The following is a 27,994-nucleotide window of genomic DNA, read 5'->3' on the forward strand; positions in this document are numbered from 1 at the left end:
CCATATAACAGCAGTTCTGTTTCTGTCACCAAAATTCTCTACAGGAGATTCACAAGTCTTTTATTTTTTTTTTTAATCTTGTTCTGTCAAGAAATAGTAATGAAATCAGCCTGCTTATCTAATGGGAAAGCCATGGCATTTAAGATGTTAGCCAGACAAAATGTTGCTGAAAGTTTAGTAGCTGAAATACTAAGATATCGGCCATACTAATTTCAAGTTTTTGTGATGATGACAGAATTCTGATGATGATGGCATCTCCTAAAGAAGCCTCTTTTATTCCCAGCAAACATCATTTCTATCAGTCTCCAGAGACCTGTATGTTCCAGAGAGGATACCAAAAATCAATCCATTAAACAGTTTAAAAAATAAAACAGCAAAAGAAAAAAAGAAAAGAAACAAAAAAATTCCCCACTTAAACATTGCCTGCACCGCCCTAGAGACCCATCTCCTCCAGGATGTGTAGTCTAAACTTTTATTTAAAAAACATGAGGCCCAACAGGCAATTTTAAATACCCTATGAAATGCTTCCCTCTTTCATTGTGAAACTTCTAGAGACTGTACAACACTGCAAAAAGAGCATTATCATCTTCTATTTGCAGACAGGGCAACTAAGATTAAATGGCCAACACGCTTCTGAAGTAGCAGCAAAGAACAGTCCCTGGATTTTTCTTTCAAGCTACCCTAACACTCTGCCAAAAAAATATTTTTTTACCCTGCCTGAAGATTTTCTTCACTGTGAAATGCCTTTTTTTTTTGTTTCCTATTATTTTTTTAAGAAAATTAGACAATTTCTCCAGGTTTTTGTTGCATTTTATCTTTATTATTTCAGAGATCTTCTCACAGTTTGGAAAAATAATAACTTCCCAGGCTGCATTTATTAATTTCTGTTGAATAACCTTGATGTCTTAGTGCTTACTTTGTGAATGGAAAAAAAGTCATTACTTGTGCTTCCTCTTAACATCTACGTTCCCACACAGTACAGAAACTCTTGCTGATGTGTCTGGAAATTGTACTAATTGTCACTAAATTCAAGGATTTGATTCAGAAAAACATGTCTTAAACAGGAAAGGAGGAAAAAAAGGCACATAGTTAAACATTTACCTAAATTTGTAACCAAAACTATATATAAATACTGAGGTGGAAGACTGATTAAACAGTAAAATTCATTGCATGAATCAATAATTTTCCTTTAAAAATAGCCTAAAGTCCTAATCAATAAAAGATAATTTCCTTCAGTTTAAAATAAACTTAAGAAGGGTCAAAGATTTGTCCTGCACGCTCTGACAGTCAATTTAAGTAGTCATTCATGCAAGCAATGATCCCATCTTTCATCTTCCTCTGGTAGGACAAAAATAATATGAATAAAATAATAATAATACAATGAAATAGAATTTAAGGAAATTTTGAACAATGAGATTTTTCTGCCGCAGACTGTGTCCCATTTCTTTTAGAGCTTTGGGAAGCCCTAATGGTTCACAGCAGTGGCCAACAAAGAGTGACCTCTGGACAGCCAGTTCTGGGACATAGACATGTAAATAATTTTTTTCTCTTCGAACTTGAAAATGAAGGCTACAGTTTGCTCTGCCACCACTCGTGGGGCTTTGTCTGATAGCACAGACGTGGAAGCTTTGAGAAAAATGGAAATGCGCGTTGCCAGAAGCGAAACCGCGAGCAACGCTGGCAGCGAGGCCTCTGCTCCCGTCGCAGGTCGGCGTCTCCTCCCTGTGCCTTGCCAGTGGTGGGGGCTGTTCCAGGGCTGCCCTTCTGGGCTCTGCTGCATCTCGAGCTGGCACTGCGCTGGGACTTGCAAGGTTTGCTCACATGCTCGCAGGCAGGAGAGGCATTAAAGCACGCAGCCTGTTAAATTCCAGTAAATGTGCTGCTGCATATTTTAGAAGGAGCTCCTGACCACGTGGTTCACAATTAGCGTGTCCATTTCAGCACTAAAAAGATGCCTAGGAAAAGAAAATGTGTGTGTAAGTACGAAAAAGTATCAGAATAGAGCACTTAGACTGAATAATTAATACCATTTCATGTTTTGCAACCATATATTTTAGTCATCAGAGATGACCAAGGCTACAAATTCATGTTTATTGACAAGGATACATTTCTTAAGTCACCATTTAAAATGGATTTTTATGGCTGGTCTTAATAACTAAGAGGCAAAACTATGTTGCACTACATGAACATACTGCAGATACAAGTTAAATGGCCAAAATGATTCCCTAACTCACCAGGCAAAAAGGCAATAGAACAGTTATTGAGTCAAAACAAAGAAAGAATTGTCCTATTCTCCCTGTATCTATCATTTTAAACATGAGTAAAATCACCAGTTAGTCTTAAAAAAACAAAGTTAACAAATTTACCAGGCTTGCAACACACTGCAAGTTTGCATTATGAGTTTACATAACTAATTATCATCACAGGTCTGCTTCATAATGCTGATTTCAGCAAAAGTACTACCAGGAAACATGTTTTATACCAAAACATTACATTTTCTCACCTCATTTTTACCAGTGAGTACACTCCCTTCTGCTTTACATGGTTCTGCTTCCCTTCACATTTCTTCATGTTCTTACATAATTATCAGACTACTAAAAAATATATTAATCCAAATAATCCAGTTTCCTTTTAAGAACTTTTCCAGTAGTGTCCTTAATAGTTTAAGCAGAAATATAGTCAAAAACATTTTGCTCTCCTGAGGCACATAATAGTTACACATGAAAAATAGCTTCCTATAGCTTCCTATTCTACCACAGTTGCACCATGAGGTTCATGTAACATTTAAAAAATTAGGGCAAGATAAAAATAGTATTTAGAGATAACAAAGATACAGTTAGAAGAAAACATATTATCAACAACCAAGTTAAACCTAGTTATATTTTGCTATCATCATACAACTTTTTCACCAATAGATGATTTTATATTTGAAAAGTGGCTAATATCACTAAGGCAATTCCCAGCTACTAGCAGGAACTTTAGACGGTGACTTAATACAGTATAAAGTGACTTAAGATCCAAAGATGCCTCAGGATGATTTCAAGAGTGACTATTTGAAAAGAATACCCCAAAGAAATCCACTAAAAAGTCCATTCTTTAAACATTCCCCAAAGAATTTCCGTCAGCAAAACATGGAAAATGTTAAGCAATAATAGCTAAACTTCTGTAAAACAATAAAGAAACTCCTATTCTGCGGTTTTCTTACCTAAGCTGGATAGACTGCAAGTAATAATTGAAAGATTTATTCAGAACAGAATATGTAAAACTCTTAAATTAAAATACCTTACAGGCCTCAACTCTCTCCTTCTTTTGTTTTCATCACTTACTGGAAAAATACTCCATATTTTTCAGTTTATTCCCTAATGTACTAACCAGGATGAAATAAGTCTACAGTGAATCTCTTTTCTTTTTATTTTTTTTTAATTTTTGTGCTTTGTTGGTTGGTTGGGTTTGGTTTTCTTTTGTGGGGAGTTTTTGTTATTGGTTGGGGGTTTTGGTTTGGTTTGGATTTTTTGTTTGTTTTCCCTTAGGTTGTGCTGCATATTGCTGCCTATTTGGACCAGGCAGCTTTTATTTAGTGCTCTCTATACCTTATTCACATCTGTCAACAAAAAAAGCACATCGCAGTCACACACCAAGGCACAAGTCACAAAACTCACAGAAAAAGTAAAAGAAATTATATTTATATGTCATTTTGATAGTCAAGGGAGAAGAAGTGTCCCAGTCCCTCTTTCTAAAAACAATGCTTCATACAGGTGTCATCTCTGTATTTTATTTGAGTTATCAAAAGAAAAAAAGTTGTCATTTATGGAAGTTGCTTCCTGCTATTGAAATAAAATGATGTGCTTTAAATCACAGTTCAGCTCTTCCATACCTTTCTTCCAAGAAAATCACGCTTACATGTAGGGAAATGGGAAAAAACAGTTTTATTAACCCACTGTCAACCTCTCTCTTCTACACAAATAGCACACAGAAACTCTCTTCTGGTCATCTACTCCTACCAAAAATTGATTTGAAGTGTTTGCTATGTCTTAAAATAAAAAACAACCAAAAACCAAGCAAAAATAGTAAAAACAAACAAAACCAGTTACTCCTGCCATCCATAGCAATGATGAGCTGATAGGAAAACCTCACCATATTGTCTTGTCAGGCATACCTGATAGAGATGAAGAAGTCTCTAATTAGGGCATTAATTCCACACTGCAGTGCAGTTGCAATGCAAACTCCCATTTACTGACAGGTGCAATATGTGGGTGCAAATTTCTTGGCATCAGCAATCTACTCTTTTGCATTTACCTTGCTAAGCAACATCATTGCATTGATTGACTTATGTACAGTACTACACTTTCACCTCTTAGGTACAGAAAGAAAAGATTGATTCCAATTTTGGTGCCACAGTTTTAAACAGATGCAGCACCGATGAATTAGGTGCACTTACTCCTAATTTACAGTCATGGAAGAAAAATAATTTTCTTGATTACCCTACTGTTTAGAAAGCTCTAATTCTTTTGGATAGAATAAAGTTACACTGGTCTGAAACTCGCATGACAGTCAGGGGCACAGTTACATGTATTTTTCCACGAGAAGATGGCAGCTGTCCTCAAAGTGTAATGCGAGTTAACTAGGAAAAGGTGATTGACTGATGCTGAGGTTAATTGCTTGTTGGCATGCTAGAAAGCCTATGCTAACAAGTGCTGCTTATAACTAACAAGTGCCAATTATTTCCTTATATTCCAGTACACATTATATTATGCCAGGCACTATACAAACATCCAGAAAGATCCAGACATCCCTACCCAGATCTGATAAGTTAATGATTTAAGAAAATCATGCAAGTTACTGATGAAAATGGGTCAGGGCATGTGGCTTATCACAAATGTACAGCTCTTCATACAATGGTACAACACTAGAAAAACTTTATTAAAGCTATTAATGCACAGAACATATATTCATAATGAAAGTATAAATAGTTGTCTGGTCATAAACTTTATTTTCTCTGTTGTTGATCAAAAGCTTACATTTACAGATAATGTGTACTATGTCATTATTAGAAGCCTGTGAACTCTTTAAAATATTCTAATCCTGTTTCCACATTTTTGTGGAAAATAATGTATATATATAATTGGTGACCAACTGCACGTACATGCTTGACAAAACTTCCCATTTAATAGGTGGATTGTTATGCAAAATATTGCCTAATTTTTGTATGATGCATTCACCTGGCTTGAAAAAATGCTGACAGAACTTGGATGCATGTCATCATCCATTGTTAAATTGATATTAAATTCATCATTTTGTTGCTAAAGCATCAGTAAACACCAATTTTAATTGCATTAATAAAATATGACTAGGACTGTAGTGACTAATACAGATTTTCCCTATGATAATCATGATTTAAAATAAGATTAAAAAGTAGCATCTCCTCAAGGAAGAGGAGTTAATGTACCAAAAATTATCCTGCGAAGCCAACCTGCCCCCCACCTCCTCCTCCTAGACAAGTCATCTACCTTGTATCAGTCAGAATAAAACGAGGAAAGTTGATCTGAGTAGAAAACTTACCCGTCTTTCAGGCTTTCTTTGCAAGAAATCTTACAGTGCTCGGTAAAACTGCATGCTTTGTCTGTTACTCCTTGCCTAATTTCAAACTAAACATATGCAATGGCATCACAGTGTAGTCATGAACTTGAAAGCCTTTGGAAGTGCATTAATTGTGAACGTTGGGGTTTTTAACACCTTTTTCTAACTGTTAAGATGCAGAGAGTGTCAAATATGTTGGTAAGCTGTTAAAAAAGGCAAAAAGTGCCTAAGCTGTGGTTTGATCTCTCCTACTCCTGCAGTGCAGGGAACATTTCAGCACAATGCTAGCTCAAGAATTCAAAATAATGCAACAAAACTCTAACCATATGGGTTGTTAGGTAGTCCCGGGAGCTCAACACAGGGTTGGGTGAGGTGACCATAAAAATGAAAATATTTAAGAAAATCTAAAAATATTGAAATTGTATTTGCAAATATTGCATTGGTATTCCTAAACTGTTATAGAATAGATAGGTACATTTCTGTACCCATCAAACACTTAATAAAAGATAACTCCTCTAGGCAATTTGCAAACTATAGTTTCATCTAGATATATGTCAGTGTAAATCAGGACCCTTCAGTTCTCAGTTTTTCTAAACAAGTATGCCATAATCTTTCCTAGCCCTGTTTCCGTCAGACCCTCATAAATCCACCACATTGCTCTGTCTCCTCAGAATGCAGTCAAATTCACAAATATTTTAAAGGGATAGTGAAATACACATATAGTAAGTCCATCATCCTAGAAGGAGTTAGTAATTTCCTTCACCTGCAGTATATATTTCATTTTAACACATCTTTAATAGACACCAACTAATCATGTTTAAAGGCTACCCCTTTATTATTGCCCTTTATCCATAAACTGCTCTTTTCACTGACCTTAATATATAAGGTGAAGATAGGCAATAGTTTGATATAAATGCTTACATATATGATTTTGATTTCAGCATACATAAGGTAGAACTAGTTGGGCTGGACACAATTTTCTTAATTTACAAGTGCCGTTGTAGAATATATATTTTTTGTTCCAAGTCAACTAATACCCTCAGAAATACTGATGACCCTAAAATTCAATGCCTTTCCATTTTTTTTTTCTCTAGCCTGTATTTTGTAAAAGAATAGAAAACATAATGATGTTTGTAATTTCAGATCTTTTAAGAACAAAGTACTATCTGAAATTTATAATATAAAAATTCTCTTTTCCTGGAATTACAGTTTTGTATTTATTGAATGCGTTCACAGGCTCCCTTAGGATGTGAAATGTATGGAAATATATGTGCATTACTGAGGAAAGAACTAAATTTATTCTTTCCCCACATCATGCTCTTCTTTGCAGTAGAGGTTTTTAATTCAACACAGAGCTAGAATGAGATGGAGCCAATTTCCTGGTCTATATGTGTGACAAATGCTAAAAGTGGCACAAGATTAACAAATTAGTTGATGTATATATCTTTAAAGATTTTTGACTATGTCCCAAATCAAAATGCATGCTTATTTGAAATGAAGATTTCCTTAGAGTTAAGTATTAGACAGCAACGTTATGAATTCTTGTAATTTTAAGATGGAATGGTGCAACATCAGACAAATAAAGAATAGCAACCCGAAAAAAATATCTAAAAAGGATTTTATGGCACATCACTCTAATAATAACAACTTTTGTTGCAATAAATCGTGTATTTTTAATGATAAAATATGATCTTTTGATAAGAAATTTGCTTTGAAAAAAATAATTATTTCAGTACACAGGTATCTCTCTTAAGAATGAATATTGACACTATTAACTATCAAAATAGGAAATTCTCTCGTGTTAAGAAATGTATCAGATAGAAGCTTTTTTTAAAATGAGTAGAGGGAGATCTACAGTATAGACAAGTGTGTCATTATAGAAAGGTTTCTTTATGATGGTTTGAAATAAAAAATAGGGAACTTGACCTTTTTAGCTGACATAGTAATCACCTACTTGATGTAATCCAGATATCTAAAACACCAAACAATAAAAACATCTGTGACAACAAACCATGTAAAGCTTGTGGAATTATTTAATTTTTTTTAAAGAAAAGATAGCAACATTTAATAATCAGATAAGCCTGGATTGGTTCTTCTTACACAAAAACTTTTGTGTTTTGCAAATGCTAGGTTTAAGGGGCTATAACTTAGAAGTGAAAGTTTTTTAAGTTCAAGTGCATATGTTTTGGAGTTACCTCATTCACTCCTCTTTTAGGACCTTGTCATAGTCCACCTGTTTTGCTTTTGCCTAAATTACATCAAAATAATCGCTTTCTTTAGAGGAAAAAAAAGTATCTTTCTCCTGAAGTACATTTCTACTGACTGTATCCAAACATGATAATACACTTAAAATTGAAGAGGAGCCATATTCAGGTTGCATGTCTCAGTCACCCAATCTCCCTCTCACGAATCTGTTCATGTTGACAGACTATGTCATAATACATCAACAGAGAGATCAGCATAGAAGAACAAAAATTCATCGCCTGACAGCAAGAGGAAAACTGACTTCTACTATTAAATTAGCAAAAATATACCAATATTTCACTACCAATAAAGACACCATGGCTAAAAACATTCACCATGTTATAAATTTGAATGAGCATTGGGAATTTTTTGTTTCAATAATACTTAAACACAAGAAAAAGGGAGGGGAAAGAGGGTGGACTCAAGGATGTCAACATCTTCACAAGAAAAGAATTGATTTCTGGTAAAATGTGCCATCACATTTTGGATTTGTTACTCTTTTAAATATTAGTTTTAAATATTTATTTAATTAGAGACCACTGAGCACTGTTTTTGCAAGATTCTGTTCTGACACAGGCTTGTCATCATGAGGTCAAGGAGATGTGTGGAAAATGATCTGTGTCAACAGAGTGCTTCAGCTTCTTTATGTCTGAGAATTTTGACTCATGTAAAAAGTACTCCAGCTCCCTCATTGCCAGATATAATTTTAATATACTATATAGAGCAGTGTTGTATTGCTAGGAATTTAACAATAGCTGGAATAAATAATGCCTTTTTGCAGCCTGGGGCAACATCTGCCACTTATGCATTAATTCTGCCCCTGTTTGAACACTCTACAACATATGCACTTCTCTTTTGTCTGTTATCCTAGAGTTGTGTTATTCCCAAATATTGACATCATCTACTTTTATCAGCACTAACTGCTCTGAAGCTTCCTAGTCTCATGCTCAGCTCTATTTCTTTCTATTGATTATCTTCCTCACTCCAGCAGGTAGCTAGCCAGCGAGGCTGTCCTGAGAAATAGCTTCCAATGACTTTATACGCACAATTTACACGGAATTGTTTAAAGAAGATATTAGCCTCAATACAAATCAGTGAACCTCATTTAGTCAATACTGCACAATTCAGCTGTTGGCACCCTGTCACATGTTAGTCTTTAAAGTCAACTACCATACCCAATCTGCACATTAGCCGTAGTATTTAGTTTCATATTAAAATGAGGCTAGTTTTTCACTTTTCTTTTTGAAATCTATTCAATATATTTTCTACATCACCTCGTTGAACCATATGATAGCAATATAATTCTAAGTATAAAAACCTGAGATTAAATGCTTGATTTTTGACAGTGTTCTTAAATATAATAAATTCAAAGGGAAATACTGTTAAGTTAAAATGGAGTGTTTTTCATTAAGTCCAATCAAATGGTAGACAACAAAGGATCTTTTATTTGAGAATATGAAGTGAAAATGAAAACCAGAAAACCTTTACTAAGAAAAGGTCCAGCTAAATTATGTTGGAAGGAGGTCTCCAGATTGAACCTGGGTGTTTCTTTTGCTAAGAATGAATTAAACTAAGATGCACTATGGGAGAACAGCTTACAAAAAAGGAAAACCTGTACTTTACAAAAATGAAAACAGGGCCTAAATGCAGCTACAGAGAAAGATCAAATATTAAAAAAAAAAATCGCTACTGTAGCACCTAAACTATTCAAAGAAATTTGGGGGATTTTTTTACCCCTTTTGCATTCCACAGCAGGGTTCCAAAATCCTAGATGGACATTTATACAAAAATAATCTTTTCCTTTTAGCCTAACAGACTATGATCTAAACCATGATTTAAACTAAAGATAAAAGATACACAAAAAATAAAGTATATGTGCTTATCCCTATATCTGTTACTTGAGAAATAAGACAGTTCTTCTCTTGTTTTCAATCTGTAATAGGCACACTTATTATATTCAGCATATCCTTGATGTTTATATTAAAACTTCTCTGTGCATCCTTCAGTAGTAGTAAATAAATAGGTATTGTTTCTAATTGTTGGAAGAAAAATACTTGGTTTTGGCATATTTGACAAAGAAATATTTACATCTTTCCTATAAAGTGTTGGTCTTCTAAAGCATAAATTCAAAGACAACCTGCAGGGATTTGTGGCTATTATATTTTGCAGGTGGCAGAAAATAAAAAGCGGTCTGGGAGTATAAAGATTAAAAAAAAAAAAAGAATAAAAAGACAACAAAAAGAAATCCCCACTTCACATTATGAGGTCAATATTTTAGAAAGCGCAGAGGAAAAATGCAGAATCCTTTTTAAGTCCTGATGAGCAATCATCTGGACTTACTGATTCACAGAGGTACCGATACCGATACCTTTTGAGAGGAGGTAAAAATTGTCTGCCTAGTGAGCAACTGGGAATATTGATATCTGACAATATCTTCATCCTAAATACTGGTAATTTGAATATATAAGTAGAAATGTTTTGCATGACCTCTGCTCCCTGCTCTTTTCCTTGAAAGTTGAGGTTCTGAGCCCCAGGTAGGAGACAGACGCTGAAAGATGACCAGTCTGGCCTTCCTGATACATCTTTGTACGCACACACACTCTCTCTCACATACACACATTTATTGCAACCTGATGCTCATAGGAAAGCTTTTTCCTACTTTTAAGTTTCTACAAGGAACATTTCAGAAACCAAAGGGAAAAAAATTAAAAAGCAGCGAGGACAGAAATAGCTGCATATTCAAGCAGCAAAAAGGCAGGTGTGGTATGAGAATTCCTGGTGTTCTTGTCTGCAGTGCTCTGCTTTGCTGTTGGAGGATTTGATGGGTACTTTTCATGGGTCTATATATGCTTATGATAAGTGTACTTGGAAAGAGAAACCTTCCAGGTACTCTTTGGCCTATTTACTTGGGTAGATCTGCTTTTTTGAGATAAAAGTTACGCTGTATTTCAGCTGCTGTCTTCCGTGCATGTGCCTACACATTACACAGTATTTTTTCCCACCAATTACATTAGTAATCACTAAAGTAGATGTAAATTCCTTCACTTATTTGTTATATAAATTACATCCTGGTAAATCTTACAAGATATTTATATGCAATCAGTACTTAAACATGTTTCAATTGTTCTACTGCAACATTTCCTCAATACTGTTAGTACTTACTTCAGTCATGTCTTATAAGAATTGATAGAACTGTAGTTGGAAAAATAGTTAATTCAAAGTTAATTTCTAAATATCTTACCCTTTTAAAGTTAACTCTGTTCTATATACTAATATGTAATAAATATTCTGGATAAGCAAATGTACTGACAGGAAATAAGCATACAACAAACAATACATTCTGGGAAGATACAGCATATAGAGTAAAACATCATGTGCATTACAAAAGTTTACAAAGTCAGTTTGATGAAGCTGTTTTCTTAAGGTAATAAAAATATCTTAGTAGTTATTACCTGCGTCCCCTTTCATTGTGATAGGAAAAAAAAACACAAAAAACCCCCACAAAATTTCTTACCCTTCCTCATCCTTTTAAGCTCATTTTTTGAGATGCATGGATTTACTATGTGCTTAAATTAAGCTACAGTGATCATCTTTCCTGTACAGTCTTAAAATGGTAACTGGGTAGAAAACAAACCTAGAAAGTAGATTAATATTATTTAATATCTAGGAGAAAAAACAACTTTTGTACCTGAAATTATAAGGCATTTGTAGCCCATTATTTTCTTTTTAATGCAGATAGTTTTACTTCCAGATGTCAAGATTTCTTTAGAATTTGTTCTTACTACACAGAAAAGTGCACAGGAATAATTTACAGCCAACTTTCTTTAGCCATTTATGTCTAGAATATAGTATTTAAAATATCTAATAGGGAAAAATATTGTTGTCCCCCTGAAAGCATAATTATTAAAATATGATTATATTATTTATCAGTAGGCATTGATAGTTTCTTTGCTTGATTAGGTTTTTATTAATGCTCAGAAATTTAAATTCAGACATACTTAGTGTCTGATTTTTAGACAGATGTCAGTCAGCATTAGTGTATCAATTTTTCATCAGAAAATAAAGATGCATGTTAAAACCACTTCAAAAAACATGGAGTTTTTATATGGGACCATATTATCAATGCTAATTATATCCTTAAGATAAGCATTAACTGTGGCAAAGAGGGGAATCAAACTGTTTGCAGAGCATATGAATCTCAACTGGACATAAAACTGCCTACTTTGCTTCCTGCTTTTCTTCTTCAGTCTCTTTAATACCTGGAAATATTACAAAACTATTAAAGATACTTTAAATGAAGATATTCTCCTGACATGATTAACTTGGCATTCATGTTTCAGCACACCTCTCCAGGCAGCAGTGATTGTGTGCCAGTGTTAAAAACACGTATGTAGCGTGTTCTTTGTGTGTGTTTGCATGTCTGTGCAGGCAAACATTTCATCACCACTGAGTGTGAGTCAGTCACCACTGACTCTGTGTGCGTGTGTGTTTTTATAGACAGGTGCTAAAAGCAAAAGTGAGGTCTGAGGGTGGAAATGAAGAGCATTTCGTTTTGGAAGAGCCCTACTTGACCAAAGTCCTGCCCTCCAGTTTGAGAGAAGGATGGGAAGGGGCACTGCAAGAAACGTCCGATGCTGCAGCCACTGAAATCCCTCAGAGTTACCAAATGTGTTTTAAAGGAAAGTTTTAGATATACAGAGCTTAGAGTCCTATGAGCTGTATTAAAGGAATCACAGCTACACAAATCAGGCTTGCTATGAAGACTGCCTTTTGGGGGTTAAAATTAGGTGGCAAACCAGATGCACAATTTCACTGCAATTCTAAAGACAATTCTGAAACAATGCTCAGCTGGTGCAATATGTTATTTTGTGTTCACAAGATGAAGTGGAATTTAGATTTTAAAAACCAGTAAAGATTTTGAAGAGTTTTGAGGGAGGCCTACTTAGCTTCCACCTAATTTCAGAATTACTCTTGGCTGTCTTCTCACTCCAACAGTCCTTGAATCAAAATTCCAAATCAGAATCTATTATTTTCTTACTCATGTTAAGCAGCGTTAAGTAGAGGGAAAGGATTTTATTTACATTAAGGAACCAATCTTACAGTTTTCACACAGGAAAGGCACCCTTTAGAGGCAATAGCAATTTCTATTTCTTTAAAAATTCCAAAAATAATCAAACAAAAAACCCCCAAACAAACCAGCTTTCATTTTTCAGCATTACTTAATGCCTTTACTTACATTAGATTTCACTGTATGCCAGAAACACACAAGAACAGATCACAACTTGCAGTGCCAGTGTTCCTTCTCTCCCTTTCTCTCCCTCCCCCTCTCACCTACACCATTTTGATTTTAAATTTGCTGAAGCCCATTCAATTTATAAATAACCTTAAACTGTTGAACTGTTCACTAGTTTATTTGAACAGGAGACAGTGTTATCGAAACAAATCTAGTTAACAAGGTAATTAGCTTTTGTAATATTCCTCAGAAGGCTGGAAACCAGCAGTTCATCACAGCACTGTACAAATAGCAGTATGCAATGTTAAGCCTCTGCTTACAGGGGCTTCTATCAAAACTCACTGGTCACATTACCTACAAAAGATATCCAAGGGCCACCAGAACTGATTTATTCACTTGAAGTGGAAGGATGAAAATATTTTCCAATAGTAACCTACTGTAAAAGCATAGGCTACTGCTGGTGTTGAAAAGATGGGGCTAGAACCACAAAAATCCTTTTTCTTGATTCCACAAAAGGCTTTGGGCCTAATTATTTTTAAGTATAATCCAGCCAACATCTTCTCATGCTTAGCTGCACTGAGTGACACTATTTGTGATGCCCAGTCTGCTGAAACTGAGCAGGTTGCTGTCAGTTTAAAAATGACTATAATAAAAGTGACCATGAAGATGGATCTTGTGATTTTGCGTTTCTAATCAGTCATCTGTGAAGAACACTTTTGCTTTGATTCAGCAGACTGGTGACAGCCATGATTGATAGTGCATGAGGATGAAAAAAGGTTATTAACTGTCTTCCTATTAAACTCAATGTATTACCCCTCTAGGTGCATCTCATACTTTAACTTAAAGTACTTACTCAGGTAAGGTCAAAAATGAACTCTATAAACACAGTATCCATCCTGTTGTAGATGAACCAGGGGCTCTAATGCTAAATTTTGAATGTTCAGCACTAAAGCATATCTGAATCCTGACACCTTAATTACTGTGCCAAAACCGAACACTGAGCAGACCTTCGTATGCTTCTAAATATGTAACTATACACAAGAATTTTTGTATGATACAGGAACCGATCAGTGATTCTGTGTGTTGGTGAATACACACAGACAAATATGTTTTACTTGCTATAATAGTCTCAAAATAAAAATTTATATAGTGTTATGTTAATGAAAAAATATGTAGAAAAGAGATAAGAAGTGTCTGAGGAGTTCAGGTATGAATCTTACACAGAAAATAGCATTTTACCTGCTCATAGGTAACTCCATTGTTAACTTGATCAAGTGTGATTTAATAATTTATGAAGGCTTCCTATTAAAAGAAAATAAAAATATTTTACTGTAAATACAAAAGCATCTATTTGTTGCCTTACAATATGTTTTAGTCTTAGTTTTTATTCCCTTTTTACTGATGACAATACTCACAATTATCAACTGAAAAAAAACCAAAGGAAAATGGCACATATATTCATTTTCAAAATAATTATTTGGTGGAAATACTGATTCCTAGGGTACTTCTAATTTCTCAGGGTGTCTCTGTGAAGAGATAATTTTAAAGGAGCTTAAGGAGAAAAAGAGTGAAATCCTTCTCTTGTGTTCATTTTAGTTCCTCCTGACACCAGAAATGAATTGAAAGGGGAAAGTTTTGTACATTGTGTATGCAGGTTAGCACCTTTTTAGATTCACAAGTTTATTTTAGGAATTAGGACTTTTACAAACACTTCTTTATAATCAGTAGCATTTTAAATTTTTAATTTTCTTTATGAATAAATTTCAGATGCTCTTTGAATTTGTTTATGCATATCTTATATTACAAACATTTTCTTGTAAAAATAAGTAGAAATACAGATAAAAAATCCTATTATTTTAATGACAGTGTACACACTCTTATCTGAAGGAATGTACAGACACACTTATTTAAAATAAGCTCTTTCCACATGGTACATAAGATCTCCCTGCAAAAGACATTATTCTGTATTTGTTTTTCAGAGTATTAAAACATACCTTTAAATTTAGTTTTATAACAGTCCTTCACTTCCTCTTTTACATTACATCAAGAATATTTTTTGCACTCATTAACATCATTCCGGAGGGAGGGAAGAATATTGTACCAAGCTAGATCCTTTTGAGGAAAGAAGGAAAAATTATCTCTCTATTCTGACTATTCTATATTGTACTGTCATGCACAAAGTCTGCAGCCTAAGTAAATATTTTAATCTTTTCAAGGTGGCATTGAATTTCAGTTGTCCCTGTTATTTTTAAACAATTTTTTAAAAAACATTCACAGTTGGTTAAAGTCCAGAAAAAATATAGTCTACCTAATATGATCTCATGAAAAAAAAATTATTAAACAATCCTCTGTAACATCTTTATTTCTGGAAAATGTGTTCCTTTCAGGTGTGGACTTGGGAATAGGCACCAATTTTGCCTTCAGTAACATTTCTGCTTTATAATAAATTGCAATCCTCTTGTAGCCCCGTGTGGATTTACAACTGGCAGGCTTTCTCTCTGACAATTTGGGGTCACTGTGGATATAGGTGAGCAATAATTTCAGAGGTGATGGAGATATTGACAGAATTTAAGAGTCCAAGTTCCCAGGCAAATATTTGTAAAATGTACACTCCTACATTGGGTTTTAATTAATAAGACTTCTGGATTATATTGTTTGCCTGTTTTGTGCATTTTATTTTCTCTGAAACTGTAAAAAATATTAATTTCCATTTGTGCCTCTGTCAGTACTGTGAAACATTTAATGTAAAAGCTATCATTCCTCCCTCAAGCACATTTAAGTAAAGAAGAAAGTTAAAGTTACTAGAGGCTTAGCTAAAAAACATATAGCATGCTTTTAGAAAATCAGAATTATATGATTTTTGTTTTGGGTAGCCTTATGGAGGCCTGGAATAGGTAAAATTATTTTATCAGATATCACACCAAACGGAGGCCCTGATGGCAGTGAGAGTTTCTAACAACGAGACAGACCTACGTTTTACTCAGGAGGGGACTGGCAGGATCAAGCCCCCTCTGTTCACTTCATGTGTGTAACCTAAAGACAAGAAGTAAGTCTAAACATAACTCCAGCAATGTGTAAAACAGCGAAAACCTTTCAGTCAGTATGGAAGAAATTAATGAATTAGATTTACTCCTCCGGCTTCTTTAAAAGAATTGTCACAAGAACTAAACAGAAGATCCCAATTAATGAAACAAAGGAAAGTTTAGGGCCATTTAACCTGGAACAATCGTTTCCTCTGGTTAAGGTTTATATAAAACCCAGAGCAGGCCTGAAATGTCAACTCTAGTGGTACCCTTTGAAATCCCGTTTTATTCCAGCACTCACTGCACACACGAAAGCAAATCCTTAAACTGCAGGCTAAGTGCATGTGGCCCAACCAGGACCATACAAAGGCGACACACGTAGCATGTGTCACAGCCAGCAGCACATGAGTGACTTCGCCAGGGGGGATCCCTCATCTAGATCCCACTCCAGACAATCAAGACACTGCAAGGGAAAAGGGATTAAAAAAAAAAAAAAAAAAAAAAAAAAAAGAAAAAAAAAAAGAAAGAAAGAAAGAAAGTGGGAGTGAAAGGAGGAAAAAAAGAAAATGGCAAGAAGAGCCAGACTCCAAACCCCACCTCCTGCCCCAGACACACAAGGGCAGGTAGCCCGGCTGGGAAAGCCGGGCACCTCCCGCGGAGGGTTCGCTGCCGCGGCCGGCGGGGCGCGCCCGGCGCCCTCCGCAGCGGGAGCCGCGCACCTGCCGGCCCCGGGGCCGCGCCCCCGCCCCGCCCCGCCCGGGCCGCCCCCGCCGCTGCTCCCGGGCCCGGCGGAGCGCAGCGCCCGGGGCCGGCCGGTCCGCACGGGGCCGGGGCCGCCGCCGCAGCGGAGAGCGCGGCTCGGGGGCGCTGCCCGGCGGCGGAGCGGAGCGGCCGCGCCGGGGGCTCCGCGGACACGGGGCGATGGGGAGAGCGGGGCGGGTAATGAATTCCAGCAGAGAGCTCGAGAGGAGGCATTTTTCAGAGATCTGCCATATTTAACACTGACCACACTAAAGATGTTATTAGCGACGGAGGGGTGGGGAGGGCAACGGGGGATACGATAAGGGAAAATAGATAATGACACATAATCCAAACCAGAAGTTTGAAACCAAGTTAGTTCGCTGAAAAGCGCTGAACTTTTTTTTTCCACTCTCTCGGTCTCTCTCTCCCCCCCCCCCCCCTTTTTTTTTTTTTTTTTTTTTTTTTTTTTATAGACTGAGACTGAAAGACAGGGAGATAAACTTGTTACGGAAAGAAATATTCTTCTAAGCAACCGGGTAAACAAAATAGCTGAAGTGAGACAGTGAAGGAGATGGGGGTAGGGAAATGCAAAGGACATACTATTTAGAAACCCCAAAGGAAATTGTAAAGAAGGAAATGAAAAGAAGGAGGAGAAACATTTCTGTTGTAAATTGGAGGGAATGAAGAATAGCGGGAGAAAAGGGGGTAATAGCTGCAGAAGGTCTTATGTAAAGCACCACTGAAGATTAGCCAATGTCTAAAATATTTCAGCTGTGGAAAGAGCGTGGTGTGCTCATCCCTTCAGCATGGGTGTGTGAAAGGGAAATGAGTAGGGATAATTACTAATATAGCACATGTCCGGAGGAACCAATCCAAAATAAGAGATAAATTTGGCTGGTGAAGACAGATAGGAAAAAGGCTGGAAGGAGACTTAGGAATACTTATACCCGGGAGGAGAGGAAGAGAATTAAAGAAGGGGAAAGGTTTCAAAAGTACAGGGAAACTTAGAGAACCAGCTGGACCGGGAGGAAACAGCTACGGCAGAGATGGGGCGAGAGAATGAGAGAGAAAGAGAATGGGAGAGGCTGAGGGGAACAAATATACCTGGGAGAGGGAACAGTTGGAGCGGATGGGAAGAAGGAAAGCAGGAGCGGAAAACTAGGAGAGAGGGAAGGAGGGACGGAGGGAGGGATGTGGGGAGAGAGGGAAGGAGACGGAGGGAGGAGACAAGGGCTGAAGTCTCCCAGCCTGGGGAAGGTGCAGCAGTGAGTGAGAGAGAGCTCACTCGGAGGGTTAGGTTAGATTTCCAGAGCTCTTAGAGCTCATCGACCAGACCGCTGGAGTCACTATTCAACCCGAGTCCCAAACACACGCCTCACTAACTACTTTACAGCCAGTTTCATTGATTTTCTTTATCAAATAAACATAATACCCGTTACAGCAACACTTCCTCTTCGCGCAGCCAGAATGCCACAAGCTGATTGCTGCATTTCTCCGGCTTGCAGTTCCCCACCCTCCACCCCTAAATAAATTGTGTTCTTTCACTTAAGTGGTCAAATACATTATTTCTTGCACAATTTTTCTGTAATCTGGAAGGTACTCTGCCAGCTAGGCAAATTGTTTAAATTGCAAGGTAAAAGGTCCCCATTCCCATCGCCCTGGTGTGGAGACAAAATTTTCTCCCCATAAATTCAGGGTTGGCTTATATATTTACATACCTATTTACCATTATTAAGAGGTAACTAAATTTAAGGGGTGATGTCAAAGAGAACAGTTCTGCCTTAAAAACTGCAGGAAAAAAATTAACGCAATTTTACCACATGCACCTAAACTGTCACTTAATCTAAGCATTTCAGCCTCAAATTTCAATTTTATTTAAAAAATCCCCTAAAAGTAGCCCCCTTCAAAAGCTGTTTTTGAACCAGGCTCTTCCATATATGTCAAAGGGCTGTTGAATTATTCATTATTATAATTACTATCATCATTGTCATTATCCCTTTCCATGTGGAAATAATTTTATTATCGTAATTTGATATCTGAAGAATTTCCTGTTAGTCGTTTGATAATAATTTTTTTCTACTGAAAAGAAAAGTTTTGTTTATAAATGACAGAAAAATATTTTAAATGCTTTTATGTTTACTATAGATTTCCGTTTATCTAATCGATTGGAATGCCAATAAATCGATTAAAGGTTTAGTGTTTTACAAACAACCATTTTGTGCTTTTTGATTTTACATTCTGAATGATTTTAATAAAGCTAATGCCTTCTCTGAGCGTTTGTTCACCCCAAACCTAATACTCCATCATTTCTACTATTTACAATAGCAATTTAAAGTGTTTCTAATGAGAAAAATAAACACAAATAAAAGAAGGAAATAATCTGATGAAATTACTTTGTGCGTCTGGTCAACATATTTAGGCAAAGCCCTTAAAAATCTTGGTGAATTATATGCGATCATACAGTGATTGCGGAATATTAAATTAAACTTAGATAAATCCGCATTGAAGGAGGCAGCACCCAATCCTGAATTTATTTCCCATTTTCTATAACAGCATCACTGCGCTCCTCTCTTTGCAATGACAATGTGCCAAATCTAGGCATTTTGAAAACATTTTCCATATGCTTTAACTGGAGACTGATAGACAAAGAAGAAAAGGAGATGGTCTTTTTTCTCTTGAGGTATATTTCCTTTAACTTTTCCTCCTACCTTTCCTGATCTTCATCATTTTTTAAACAAAAGTTTGAAAATCATTAGGACCTTTTCTTTTTCTTTTACTTTTTTTTTTCTTCTCGCATAATCAGTTCTTGAATTGTGGGGTTTCAGTTATGCTTTAATGCAGGACTATAGAACTGTCATTTCTATACCTTGGCGGACAATATTTTGGGGAGAAATCATTGATTCATTTAGTTTTCGCTTGCTGGTTTTTGTAATTAAAGATGGTTTTAATTATACTCTTTTTTTTTTTTTTTTTGTAAGTCAGATCAGATGTGCTGCTTGCTTGCTGGAAGGTTGGTTTTTTTTTTTCTTTTAACGGTGCTTTTAATTTATGTGTAGTTTTTACGGATAACACAGAGGTGGTGGCTTTTATTTAGCTGTAAAATCCACACGTTTTCTTTGAAAACTTGGCTCCTTGGGCGAAAATAACTTTTTCTCGTTGCTTTATAATCGCTGTTTGTCGCAGAGGTAGTTTAGCATATTGTCTACACAACAAAGATTCCTGTTTTATTGGCAGTGTGGATTGCTGGATTTAGGTATAAATATTTCATAACTTTCCTCTTTCTGCAGTAAGATCGGTAGTTTTATTGGCTTTTTCTCCCTTTTGTCTGTCTTTCTACCAGAACCGTTTTATTTCTGAAGTCCCTTTTTGTCCTTTTCCAGGACAGAATGTAAAATTTTTCCCTTGGATATATCACTGCTGGAAATATGCTCTTGGGCTTTCTGGAGGGGATGGGGGGGAGCGGTGGTAAGCGGTCGTTTTCCTTTATTTGCATAAGAGCTGGTGAAGTGCCTGTGAAGTTGGTGAATTGCTATTGTTTGGGGCTAGTCCTGACTGTTTTTGTTTATAAACACTGGGGTGGTTGCCGGGAGGGGAGGGAGGTCAGAGCACTGTCAAAGCGCTGACCTCTGAAAGCCCAGAGGGCGCCTGGCTCCTTCACCCTCTCCTTTCTCTCTCTCCCTCTCCCTTTTTCTTTCCCTTCCCATCCAAGGCCAGGAGCTCAGGTTCAGGGCATTTAATCCCCGCGATCTGCCCAAGAAAGGAGCTGAAAAAGGGCTGTTAAGGCTCCGGAGGAAACGCCGGCAGCAGACTTAGACCTGGAACGCTTTTATTTATAGTAATGTCCGGGTGCGCGTTTTTGTACGTCTCCAGCCAAAATAACAACAAGAAGAAAAAGCCAATCGGGATCGGCACTATTTAGCTCAAAATCTCAGCGAGATGTCTGTACTATTCGGCTGTGATTTTTCTCTAAGATCACTGCTCGTTAGACGCACTTTCAGTAGGTGAATGCCAAATCTGGGGCAGTGAAGGCAGAATTGTAATGCAGTATGTTATTGTTGTTTTATTTCTTTTTCGAACAAAACTTTCCAGGAATCAGAGTGGGGATTTTTGTTTTCTTTCCCTCCTCCCTCCTCTCCTCGCGTCCCCCCCCATTCCCCCCTCCCGATTTAAGTGTGTAGTGGAATGTTTTGCGGGGGGCGGGGGGGTGGCGGGGAAGAGCGTTGTAAATTAACAAAAGATTTGTATATATGATACCTGCAAAGAAAGAAATTATTAATAACAGCCAAACGCTTTGGGTTCAGAGTCAATTTCATCTCGGGAAAAAAAAAAAAAAAAAAAAAAAGAAAAGAAAAGAAAAGAAAGAAAAAAAGTACAAGAGATTGCTATCAGGTTTAAGTATGTTTTGAAAAGAAGTTGCTGAGTTAAACAAAAATGTTAGTTAACACACTGCCTTTGTCAAATAGCCCCCGGGAGGAGAAGAGACAACAAAAAGGAGAGGAGGTGGGGGCTGGGGATCTGAAAGTGTCTGTAGCTCAGATAAAGGGTCTGTAACACTGAAATCTTGTAATACCTCGTTTCAAACTGAGCTCATCTATAGACTTAGGGAACGCAGTAAAAAGACATGGATCCCCTTTCCCTTGGGTTGGGGTCTGGGGAGAGGAGAAGGTGGGGGAAGGGAACGCTTATTAGGAATTATGTCGGTTTATTAAAGAGGGGAGCGGCTATGTCTGTAATTATGCAGATCCTTGTGTCCCTGTGTGTCCGCAGCGCAGATTTAGGGAGTGAAATGAGCTTGACGGGGAGACGTGGTGTAACAGAGCCCGGTTTGGGCTACGATTTCTTTGTCTATTAAAGAATGGTCAGTGTCGGGCTCTGGCCCCCATCAGCTCCGTCTCGCCCAGGCCAACTAGTTTTCCTTAGGGCTAAGGCTGGAGATGGTAAAGGACAGAAAAGGCTGAGGGGTTTTTGAGTTTTTTTTTTTTTTCCCCTTCCCTTTCTTTGAAATGTAACGTCACTATCAAGAGCTTTTTGTGGTTTCAACAGGAGGCTCGAAAAAGCCCAAAATATGTAACGGTGCCTGCAGGAGAAGTTCGGAGGAGGTGGGCGGGGGGTCCACCGAGACCGGAGGAGAGGAGCTGAGAGGTTAGGCGAGACTCTTCGGGGCGATCAGCTGAGCGAGAGAGGGAGGAGAGAGGGGAGCGGGAGCCGGGCCGGGCCGGGCCGGGCCGCGCCGCCGGGAGCCCCGCACGGCTCCGGGAGCCCCGCACGGCTCCGGGAGCCCCGCACGGCTCCGCGCCCGCCCGCGCCCCCCGGCCCGCCGCCCCCAGCCCGCGCTGCGCTCCGCTCTTATCACATCCCACAAACCTGCTGCTGCTGCCTCCCGGAATTAACCTTCTTCGATTTTTCCTATCTACGTGGCGATCCCCGGGTTCCTTCTAAACTGTTAACATCCCGTAGTGCCTTTTTTTTTTCCCTCCCCCCGCCCCCCCCCCTCCTCGATAGGTACTATTTTTAGGGGGAGAAAAAGCGGGAGAGACAGAAAAACAGAGAGGTTTAAAATGTTAGGATGGACAGTAAACAGTGGCAGAAGAAACCCTGAAAAATGTGGACTCTCCTGTCGCAATTCCTGCCTTATTCCCCCCTCCTTTGTTCCTTAGCTGTAACTCAAGAACACCATAAACCTATATCCCCCTCCAAGACGAGAGAAAGGGGGGAAAATCTACAGCCAAAAAAGAATGACTTGACTGTTCTGACGTTTGGTGTTTTGACATTAATGACATTAATGATATTGATGTTTCATCAGGAAAAAAGCACTAGGAATAAAAGAGGTGGGGGGAAGTGCGGGGGGGGGGACGACTTTAAAACTAAATTATCTTCGTTTCCTTATTCTTCCGTGACATTAAGTATACGTGTTACTTCACTTGAATTTGAAATAGATGTATTGTTCTCAGGTGTTTCTTCATCACATTGTATTTAATTGTCTTCAGTCTTAGGAAATGTGTTGCCATCCTTCAGGCATGCACTTGAATGGACAATGCATCCTTCTATCTCAGAGTTCCGTTTCGTCTACCATTTAAACCTAAAAGCCTTCTTTCCATCATACTCCCCCAATCTGATAACTGTAAACAGGTTTCAGAGATTTCATTTTCAGTCTTTGTTTGCATTTTTTTTCCACCGTGTAAACAACAATGCAGAATATCGCTAGTTTCCTTATTACGTTCATTGACAGGGCGCAGTGCCTGTGGAAATCTACATACATATGCTCACACCTTTTTTCATTGATGAGCTGGTGCAATGCATAGGTGAGGCTTGGAAAAGCCACAAAGTTGCTCTCACTAACCCTCCAATGCCCCTGACTTTTCCCTTAAGTTCCAATCTTGAAGATTTTCCTGAAGTTTAAAGTAAGGTTTCCCTGGATTGAGGTAGGGGTCCTCCTCTGCTTTATTTGCAGATTCCGATTTTTTGAATAGCTGTACTTCCAAGCTGGCGGTTTGTTTTGGTTTTTTTTTTTCCTTTTTCTTTGTTTTTTAGTCCTTTTTTTCCCTTCTCCTTTCGAAAAACCTCTTTTTTCTTTTTCTTTTTTTTTTTTTTTTCCCTTCCTTCAAAACTATCAGGACCTTCACTCTGACCTTAAACATCTGCTTTTAGACACTCGGTTCCCTGACACTGGCCTGTGTTTCCTTAAGGGCAGCCTTAATTCATCATCAGGTGGGGATTTTCCTATTAGCGTTAGTTCCAGTACTTGCAAAACCATCTCCTGGAGCAGGAGGTTTAGGGCCCAGAGAGGTGTGTATTTCTGCCATCCTGGTTTTTGCTGGTTTGTTGTTGTGGTGCGTGTGTGCTTTTAATGGAAGGTTGTGATAAAACCTTCCTGCTGGTTTTTAGTGTTTAAGGCCTAAGACAAGGTTTTGATGTGTATCGCAGGAATCACGAACTTCAAAGGCATGTCAGCTCTAAGGTTACGGTTCACCTGCGCGGGGTCCTTGGTACTGTAAATATCTCCTGCCTGTTCCTGTGACTTAGTGACCATTTCTGGTATACCCATTTCTGGAATAGCATTATCAAAAATCTGCACGTGTTCCTGCGGTGTATTCGGATGCTCTTTGAATAGTCATGTTTTTATCTTCGGTAGGGGGTATTTTAAAGTATGTCTATTCCTAGTTTTAGTTAATTATCTTTTAATGAAAGTGTCAGTCATATTCACATCTGCAGTATTAGGTTAAGATAATTAGATTTTCAAATGAGAAGCAATCTTCTTAAATCCCACACAGGAAAATATTTGTAGAAGATTCCGATTTATAATGACATCTGTACATTTTACCCAACTTTTCATCATAATAGTGTGTCCCCCTCCCCTCAAGAATGAAATATGTCTGGTAAAATATAGCAGATAAAATATTAATAAAATATCAATACTTGCAGGGAAACTGGAAGATGATGCATGTATATGCATGAAACCTGGATTGTATGCAAAGAGACCCTTTCCTTGGGCTGATATTTACTTCATTTTGATAAGACCGTTTACAGTTGATATTGTATATTCTGTAAGGCTTTGCTTTTTACTTTGTTGGTGTCTCCAAGCAATTACATAGCGGTCAACAAATGAAGTGTGCTGTGTTTTGTGTGACTCTGTGTATGTTGAGTGTATGTGCATATGTGTAAATACGATGTGGGATGTGAGCGTGCACATGTATGCATTTGTGTGCACATGTGTAAATAAACCTGTCTTTATCCCTATCCTAGATATATTACCTTTCCTTTTGCAGATGTGTCATACATTCATTAGCCCATTGAAAAAACGGGATGTAATTTTTTTTTTCATTAAAGCCCCATTAAAAGAGAGAAAATGTAAGAGATGAACAGACAGACAGACAGACAGAAATATCTCCCTGATGCAATAATTAATTTGGACCCGTTTCTTTTTAAGTTTCCAAACAGTTAAAAGAGCAAGTCTGCCACCCTCTTTTTTTTTTTCCTTTTTTTTTTTTTTTTTTTTTTTTTTTTTTTTTTTTTTTTTAATTTTCCCTAGCCATCTACTTTGTGTGCCTGTGCGTGTGTGTCTGTGTTACTAATGAAGTTTGCAGACTTGTGTTTGTATCCATGAGCTCCCTTCTGCTACCCCTTCTTCTCTGGGCTGGCTCTGTGGCTCCCGCAGCCCCGGCGAGCCCCCGGCAGCCGCGGCAGCTCCGGCTCCTCCGGCTCCGGGGCTGCGCGTCATTTGCAGCCCGGAGAATGTTGATCACCTCACTAATTACACCTCTCCCTCTCCTCTTCCCTCTCCTCTCCCTCTCCCTCGCTCTCCCTCGCTCTCTTTACTCTCTCTCTCCTCTCTCTCTCTCCCCTCTCTCTCCCTCTCTCTCTCTCTCTCTCATTCCCAGAGTGCATATCGGGAATAGACACACAAAGACATGCGCACTCAACTTAATCAGCCATTTTTTTAAACAGGGCTAAAACGATAATAATTAGCAGAATAAAGACATATCGGATTTTCATTTCCTTTCCTCCTTTTCCCAACCCCTTCACAACCAAACAGCGAGACCGCGGTCGGCACATGCTTTAACAACTCCCGGACCCCAAAGGACCGCTCCATGCCCCCCACTTCTTGCTCAATCATTTTTATTTTCACCCAATAAAGTTGGAGGATTATTTTTTTTTATTATTTTTTTAATGAACCTTCTCTCGTTTACTTGGATGTGATCAGCTGTTAAGTAAATAAAGCAAAACAAAAAAGAGAGGCGAAGATCCAGTAGGAACTGCGAGGGGAAATGGAAAGTAAGTTTTTTCTTTAACTTTTATTGAGTAGTTTGTGTTAAATTTAGGTCGAGTATCGATTATCTTTCCAGGCTGATCTTGCACAATCTTTGATATTTCGCTCTCGCTCTCTCTCTCTCTCCCCCTCTCTCTGTGCCTCTTTCTCTCTCTCTCACATACACACACACACACTCACATCCCCAGATCCCATGTACCTCTCCCCACTCTCTCTCCCCCCTTTTTCTGCCTGTTTCCCCACTTTTAGGTACAGTATTTGCTCTCATTTCGGAAGGAGGGGCTGCTTTTTCTCTCTCCCTTCTTTCTTTCTCTTACTGCCTTTCTCTTTTATTCCGGGGATTACGTTTTGTTTGTGTATTTTTTTTTGTTTTGGTTTGGGGCTGTGGGTTTCTTTTCTTTCCTTTTTTTTTTTTTTTTTTTTTTTCCCTCTTTCGGGCTGTAACTTTCAGATTAAGTGGAGGACCCTGCTCGCTTTGCGGAAGAGGTTTGGGGGATGCCCCCCACTTTTTATTTCGCTCTTTTTTTCTAGGGAGCTCGGGGAGGGGGGGAATACTGTCAGATTAGGAACGACGGTACGGCTGTCAGAAGTCATCCCTCGCCAGCCCCTTTAGAGCTCGCACTCTTCTTTTGCAGCTCGGTCCCCCCAAAACTTTGAGGTGCCTTTTGAAGGCACATTCTGCTCTCCCACCCTCCTTGCCTCTCCTCCTCATCTCCACCCCTCTCGGCCTCTCAAACTTTCGCTTTCGGGCGAGGGGGGGATGCCAGCAGGGCAATGGGGACCCTGACTGCGCGCGTGTGTACAGGGGAAGGTTATGGGGTGTTTTTCCCCTCTCCCCCCCCTCCTTCTGCCCCCCTTTCTTTTGCAGGTAGGTTTCTCAGGAGCAGAGGCAGGGTGGCCGTGCGGGCGTGTGTCTGTGTGTGTGTCTGTGCGTGTGCGCGCAGGGCGATCGCGCTGCTGCCTGCCGGCTCTGGCAGCGTTGGAAGAGGAGCCCGTTAGGAGTGCGCTCTGCGGCTCTGTCAGTTTCGCCGCGCGGCGCGGGGAGGCGGCCCGGCCCGGCCCGGCCCGGCTCGGCTGGGCTCGGCTCGGCTCAGCTGGGCTCGGCTGGGCTCGGCTCGGCTCAGCTGGGCTCGGCTCGGCTCAGCTGGGCTCGGCTCGGCTCAGCTGGGCTCGGCTCGGCGCGGAGCGGCCCCGCTGGCGGGGATGTGGGGATGCGCGGCTGCCGCTGCCTGCGGGCGGCTGCCGGCCGGGCGCCGGCGGAGCCCGCGGCATCCCCGCCGTGCCGTGCCGTGCCGTGCCGCGCCGCTCCGCTCCGCTCCGTAGGAAAGGCTCTCGCGGGCAGGGTCAGGGACTGCTTTCAGCGAAGCCTTCCTGAGATTTTTTTGAAAGGGAGTGGTGGTTGTTTTGCGGGACAGGCGCCCTTTTTTTTTTTTTTTTTTTTTTTTTTGAACAGGGCTCTAAGGTGTATTAAAAAAAAAAAAAGACAGCCAACAGACAAACAAACAAAAAAAAAAAAAAAAAAGAAAAAGAGAAAAAAAAAGCTCATAAACAGCGAGCCGCAGTTTGGTTCCTGCTCTAACTGCTCGTGCCAGAATCAAGTGCATCCCTTCCCATCACGGCGGCTAATGGCAGACGCGTCCCTGCTTCCCCGTCTTTCCTGACATGAAATTTCCTACAAAATTGCTAATTAAGTTTGCCCCCATCCGATGCCAACTTACGGCGGTTCCCCTCCACTCCTCCCCTGCTGCATCTTCTTCCCCCCCCACCCCCACAGCCTCCCCAGCAGCGGCAGCAGAAAACACACGGGTTGGTATTTCTTTTGTTACCTGCGAGCCGGGCGGCCGGGGGTCTCTCATCGGCTGCTTAGGGCACTGGGTCCAACCGAGAGAGGAGCCACATCAGTCGGGTTCAGCCTGTTTCACCTCAGCGCCGTCCCGAGGAGGCTTTAGCCACCATTCAGTAACACACCCTCCTCCTCCTCCTCTTCCTCCTTAGGTACCAAGGCAGAGATCGCAAACATAACACCCCCCTCCCCACCAAAAAAAAAAAAAAAAAAAAAAAAAAAAAAAAAAAAAAAAAAAAAAAAGCCCAACCAAAAGACAACTTGCCAGGCTGAAGATGGTGGAGATTTACATTAAGCCAGACACAGGCAGGTTCACTCAGGAAGTCTGACCATCCCGTTTTCTGACAGTTGCATTTCCTCGGCTCCATTCCGTCCTCCTCTTTTTTTTTTTTTTTTTTTTTAATTTTCTTTTTATTAGCCTTGCTTCGGTTTTATCAAGGATTATGTAGTTGGCAGGAGGAGAGCGAGAGTGGAAAGAGAGGGCTCGGGTGCTTTTGGGGTGGCTGCTGAGAGGGTGTTTTTTTTTTGATGGTGTATTTTTTTTTTTCAATCGTGTTTCCCCTGGA

General features: G+C 39.2%; 1 protein-coding gene and 1 long non-coding RNA gene across 2 annotated transcripts in view; one reads left to right on the forward strand and one right to left on the reverse strand.

Moving 5' to 3' along the window:
• Window positions 1-628: 628 nt before the first annotated feature.
• Window positions 629-27,551, reverse strand: LOC132071061 (uncharacterized). Its single transcript, XR_009418071.1, has 3 exons — window positions 27,412-27,551; window positions 14,294-14,356; window positions 629-1,955 (listed from the first exon to the last, which is right to left on the reverse strand). It is a non-coding gene; the product is annotated as an uncharacterized LOC132071061 (long non-coding RNA).
• The window catches only part of ZFHX4 (zinc finger homeobox 4), a 149,252-nt gene continuing 146,516 nt past the window's right edge, over window positions 25,259-27,994 (forward strand). Inside the window, exon 1 of the mRNA XM_059468341.1 lies at window positions 25,259-25,590. The gene's annotated coding sequence lies outside the window, so the exon portion shown is untranslated. The remainder of the gene's footprint in view (window positions 25,591-27,994) is intronic.

This window comes from Ammospiza nelsoni, chromosome 1, assembly GCF_027579445.1.
Source record: "Ammospiza nelsoni isolate bAmmNel1 chromosome 1, bAmmNel1.pri, whole genome shotgun sequence".
Classification (NCBI taxonomy): Eukaryota; Metazoa; Chordata; class Aves; order Passeriformes; family Passerellidae; genus Ammospiza; species Ammospiza nelsoni.